The following is a 5781-nucleotide window of genomic DNA, read 5'->3' on the forward strand; positions in this document are numbered from 1 at the left end:
GGAAAGCAGACAGTCGGGGTATGAGTTGCCTCCACACACATGCCCAGCCCTCAGCCCCTCTGGAAAGATTTGAGGAACAGCTGGTAGGAAATATGGGGAAGAGAAAGAAGAAAACGTGAGGAGTAGAAAGTTCAGTCCAGGGAGAACCCTCTTAAGAGTCAGAAAAGGGGAATCTGTAGCATAGTGTGTCAGGGAGCTGACCAGGGATAGAAGAGCAGAACAGGGTGGGGACACTCTGACCCTGTGGTTTTCTGCAGGAAACTCTGCTGGGAACAGCTAGGGAGGGGAGTGAAGATCTGTCAGCAGAAAACGCCTTGTGATGGAACACGCTGGTCACATGTGTGTTCCCTCTATCTCACAGGTGCCCAACACCTCCTGCTGAGACTGAGATGGGGATCCTGTTCACCTCCGGGGGTTCCAGCTTGTGAGGTCTGCAAGATGCCGATGTGAACAGCGAAGGCTGGGTTTCGGATCTGCGGGATTTTTGACGTCCAGCGGTCATCCAAAGTCCCGTGGTTACATAGCCTAGAACAAGCGGGCCACTGGCCTGTAGATAGTGGCCAAAGCCGGACTGAGATGCGGTCACCCAGGGAGAGATGTGGGGTCCGGGCGGCCACTAGAGGGGGAGGAGAAAAGCCTGGGAAGGCGACTCCCGCCTCTAAGAGAGAAGCATGCAAGAGTGGAGACAAACAGGGACCCGCCCATGAGGTCCCTTCAACCGCCGCCCACGCGGGGCAGAGGATCTGTAGCCTGCAGCCCCGCACCGCGGGCGCTGATCCCTACTGGTCACCGCGGGGCGATGGGGGCACCACTGCGAAGCCCCCGAAACTCGGACTCCCTGGTCCTGAGCCCGCCCAGGGCGCGCGCGACAGGAGCAGGAGCTAACAGGGTCCTATAGCCGGCCTGGCCCCACCGGCAGCCCACCCGGGCCCAGCAGCCCACCCGGGCCCGCCCACAAGCCCACCCAACCCCGCCCCAGCCCAGGGTGCTGTGCGAGCGGCGTCGCGGAAGCTGGCGTGGCGCGGTGGGCGGTGCAGGGCGGCTGGTGGGCGGGACTTCCGGCGCGCTGCAGCGGCTTCCGGCTGTGTGCTAGGGTGGTGCAGCCGGTCTCTCTGACATGAAGGTGAGCCCCGCGGCGGCTGGCGCCTGCTCCTCCTCCTGGCACGGCCTCAGTTTTTCCTCTGCGAAGTGGGCGCCGGGCGGCGACGAGCTTCCTCCCTGGACGGATGGGCGGGGGCGGGGCGACACCGGGCGGGCGAGTGTGGGAGGGACGCGTGAGGATGAGTGTGTGAGTGAGGGTGTGAGGGTGAGTGTGTAAGTGTGTGTGAGGTGAGAGTGAGGAGGGATGTGTGAGCGTGAGGTGAGTGTGTGTGGGTGGGATTGAGTGTGTGAGGGTGAGAGTATGAATGGGGATGAGTGTGAGGGTGTGAGGTGAGGATGGGGGTGAGTGAGAGTGAGGGTGAGTGTATGTGAGACTGAGTGTGTGAGAATAAGGGTGAGTGAACATGAGGTGTGAGGGTGAGAGTGTGTGTGAGAACGAGTGTGAGACGAGAGAAGGTGAGTGTGTGAGATGAGAGTGCAAGGTGTGAGGGCGAGGGTGTCGGAATGAGTGTGAAAGGTGAGATGATAATGTGAAGGATGTGAGCATATATGAGGGTGAGATGTGTGGCTGAGAGTATGAATGTGGCAAGTGTGAAGGAAAGGGGGTGCGAGGCAGTCTTCAGTGTGTGAAGAGGAGTGTGAACAAGAGCATGTGGAAGGCTGGACGAGTGGGGTGGGATTGCCAGTGCGTGTGCGCGAGGTTGAGTGAGGATGCTGGCGAGGGTGCCTGAGCAGAAGGTGGTGTGAGTGCAAAGGTGCAAGCCAGGGCCAAGTGTGAGAGCACTGGCTGGAGTGGCAGAGTGGTGGTGGTCAGTTTTGCAGGCTCCCAGAGCTGGGCAGGAGCTCTCCAGGCTGGGTGGTGGGTATCCTCCTAGTGAAGGGCAAGTAGCCCAGATGTTTTGATGTCGGGGGCTGGATCCCACCTTGGCTCTGCCCCAAGCTTTGAAAGCTCCAAGGCTGTCGGGCATCCTCAAACTACGACCTGCAGGCCACATGCGGCCAGTCAAGGACATTTATCCGGCCCGCCGGGTGTTTTTGCTGCCGCTGCCTGTCCTGCTTAGCAGCCGACTCGTCCCAGGGCCCGTAGTCCAGCCCTCCAACGGTCTGAGGGACAGTGAAGTGGCCCCCTGTTTAGAAAGTTTGAGGACCCCTCTAGACTTTCTAAACTGGAGGGAGACTCACCCATCCCTCTCTACACAGCTCACTAGACATGAGTCCACAGAGGTTGAGGGGACAGTGGGTTGGTGACAGAACCAGATCCTAAGCCGTCTTGTGGCAGTACTGTATCCATTGCACTGTGGAATTGGTATGGTGCCCTGGCCACCTGCCCCACAGGTGGGCAGGTTGCCCCCAGCAGTCCCTTTTCTGTAAATAGGCATGACAGTGCCTCTGTCCTGGGGTAGTAGAGAGAACTTGTGGGTAACATACAGGGCCTGACCTGCAGTGTGTGGTCAATAAATGACACCTGGGGTTGTGATTGTCTTGCCTCTTAAACCATCTTCATTTCTGAGCTTACACTCTCTCACCATAGAAACACAGTTGGTTCCAAAATTTGTGCTTAAAGGTGAAAGCTCATAGTGACCACTGTTCTTGTTGTAAGAACAGCAACATTTCTGTTAATGAGAAAGTGAGCTAAGGGACCCAGCTAGTGGGACCGATGACAGACACTCAGCGCATCAGTCCACATTCATATTATCCATTATTGAAGTGTGAGATCAGTCGGGGTAAAAACCAGCTCTTAAAATAGAAGCCAGCCGGCACTGTGGCTCACAGCTGTGATCCCAGCCCTCTGGGAGGCTGAGGCTGGAGTATCCTTTGAGCTCAGGAGTTTGAGACCAGCTAGAGCAAGAGCAAGACCCCTTCTCTACTAAAAATAGAAAAACTAGCTGAAACTAGCCTGAATGAGGCTGATGCCACTGCTTTCTACCCAAGAGGCAAAGCAAGACTGTCTCAACAGAAAGTAAATAGCTTGCATCTGTTGCAGAGTAGCATTAGCTCTGGTAAACTTCTAGCACATAAGTGCTGGGCTGTGGTGTAAGGTGCATTTCTGTGGGTCATTTCCATCGACACTGCAGAGACAGTCCTTGGGGAGCTGTGGGACCTGGAATAGTGGGAACAGTAGTAGGTACAAAGCAGGTTCTGAGACCCCTCCAGGTGACCAGGGCTGGGCCCACTCCTGTCATCATACAGCATAGTACCGCTGTTCCAGGCTCTTCTGACCAAAGGTGTTTGGGAATCTCCTGTGTGAGGCACATGATAGAGTCTGTTCTCACTGGCCTCAGAGGTGAGCCTTAGGACAGTGTGGGCAGTGGGGAGCCACATGAGGTGCTGAAGCTCAGACAAGGGTTTGGTGGCAGTATGAGCAGCCATCATGCATCATCTTCCTGGGCAGTTGTCTGGAAAGTTCCTTGGTGAGTCTGCAGAGCAGCCCCGTATCCAGTATCCCAGCACTTCCTCCTGGACCTGGCCTGCCAGGTACAGATGGTTAGTGGCAGTACCAGCTCTGGCCTTGTGCTCAGTTTCGTTGTGCCTCTATTGCCTCTCTGCCATACACAGAAGCTGGCAGGACCGCCCTCCTCTTCCATGAGTCCAGTTAGCCCCATCTCTCTACACATGCCTCTTCCTTCCCTGAGGTGTGAAATCACCAGTTGGGTTAGGAGGTCATGGAGGGGCCCCTGGGTAGATGGATGATGGCCCTGTTTCAGGTCTGCAGGATGCCAGGTAGTGGTGGAGACCTGAAGTGGTGGGTAGGCACTTGGGTTATTCCTAGATCACTTCCCTGGAGGACCACCCCCCCCCAATTTGATTTCTCATCCTTTTCTTTCCTTTGTGACTTCGATCTCCACTCAAAAGAGAAGGGGCTGGGGTCAAAGATAGGGTTCCTGGGAGCTGAGGAAACTGCAATTGCAGCCTGAAGCCAAGCTCTGGGAGATTGTGGGCCACCCCCCTGTGCCACAGCCAGAATCCCCCTGCTTCCCTTGGGCTGTTGCCAACTCAGACCACACCTCCCAGCTGCAGCAAAAAGGTGGTGGGTCTGGGGTGCCTTGACAGGAGGCTGCTGCCCTTGATTCTGATGCTGGGATATGTCATGAAAGAGAAGTACTGATGGGAGGAGGGCCTGGGGGCAGAGGGTGGTGATTTGGACCTAGATCTTAGGCCCACCCTATCTCAGCCCCTTGCAGTTCCAATAGTTGCTCCCTTTCCTGGGGCTCTGTAGCAGGTACTGTTGAACTTGCCCTGCAAATTCTCTTCCAACTCCTTAGGAGCCATAGGCTGTCCTGTGGCCCCTGTCTCCTAGGTGCAGGAGTTTCCCTGTTCCAGCCTCACTCCAGAGCTGTGTTCTTCCCTCTGCTCCATTCAAGTGTGTTGTGAGTATATCAAGGGCCGAAGTGTGGAACCTTGCTGCCCAGGGGCGTCTGCACTGGGAGTGCCTGCCTCACCCATGGAAGTGACAGGACAAAGGGAAGGAGGTTGAGAGGAGAAGAAAATAGGCTCCTGGCTAGCAGATCACTCAGGTAGGAGGGTGGCCCTATGGTGGGCCTGGACGGAGTTTCTAGAGCCTCTTGATCCTGAGTTCCTCTGCCTCTGTCTAGGTGGTGTGGACTTCTTGGCTGGTCTGGAGGGCTGCATGCTGGCAGGGCATGAGACTGTAGGTCTACATGCTGCTTTACACATGGTGTCTCTATGCCTTGTGAAGGACTGATACCTTTGCTGGGTCATGCTCAGCTGCCCCCTGAGTGAAAGATGAGAAGGCGGAATTGCAGGGGTAGTGAGAGGTCTCTAGAACCTAAAAATGACTGTATAATAAAAGTTCAATACAGGAAAATCAGGAAACAGATAAAGCAAAAGAGAAGAAATAAAATGATTATGTAATTCTAGATAGCCTTCTTGTTTACTTTCTAGCATGCCTCCTTGCATACTTTTCTCCTGTGGGACAGTGCTGCATAAATGCAATTTTGTTTCTTTGCATCAAGCAGCATGTCGGGAGTGGGCAATGCCTGTCTGTGCTCTAGAGTCTGGGGAGAGCCACGCCCATGAGGACCCTCACGTTTTCTATGTATGTGGAAAGTACCCCCAGGCAAACTGTGAAGGAAAGGAAAGTATTTATGACCAGCTTTTTATCCAAAAAGGTTTTCCTAATTTAAATCCCTACTAGCAGCTCTGGAGAGTTGCTGTTGCTCTGGTCTTCGCGATATTATCATCCTCTGGAATCCTACACACTCTGAGTCGGGACACCCTCTTATTCCATAGATCGTGGCTCACTGTAACCTTGAAATCCAAGACCCAAATAATCCTCTTGCCTTACCCTCCAAGTAGCTAGGACTACAGGTGTGTACCATCATGCCCAGCTAATTTTTAATTTTTTTTGTAGATACAGCTAATTTTTAAATTTTTGTGTTGCCCAGGCTGGTCTCAAATTTCTGGCCTCAAGCAATCTTGCCTCTGCCTCCCAAAGTGTTAAGATTATGGGCATGGGCTCGGTGCCTGTGGCTCAAGCAGCTAAGGTACCAGCCACATACACCTAAGGTGGTGGGTTCGAATCCAGCCTGGCCTGCCAAACAACAATGACGGCTGCAACCAAAACATAGCCAGGTGTTGTGGCAGGCACCTGTGGTCTCAGCTACTTGGGAGGCAGAGGCAGGAGACTCGCTTGAGCCCAGGAGTTGGAGGTTGCTGTGA

General features: G+C 54.6%; 1 protein-coding gene across 3 annotated transcripts in view; it reads left to right on the plus strand.

Annotated features, from left to right (window-relative positions):
- The first annotated feature begins 1019 nt into the window (after positions 1-1019).
- The window catches only part of CHID1 (chitinase domain containing 1), a 39530-nt gene continuing 34768 nt past the window's right edge, over positions 1020-5781 (plus strand). The window contains exons 1-2 of one of the 3 annotated variants that reach the window (XM_023508590.1): positions 1075-1123; positions 4365-4469. The gene's annotated coding sequence lies outside the window, so the exon portion shown is untranslated. Of the gene's footprint in view, positions 1124-4364; positions 4470-4581; positions 4617-5781 lie in introns of those variants that run through there. The other 2 variants (XM_012813333.2, XM_023508591.1) reach the window with 2 other exon arrangements.

Source organism: Otolemur garnettii, unplaced genomic scaffold (genome assembly GCF_000181295.1).
Source record: "Otolemur garnettii isolate 467f Iridium unplaced genomic scaffold, OtoGar3 scaffold00260, whole genome shotgun sequence".
Lineage (NCBI taxonomy): Eukaryota > Metazoa > Chordata > Mammalia > Primates > Galagidae > Otolemur > Otolemur garnettii.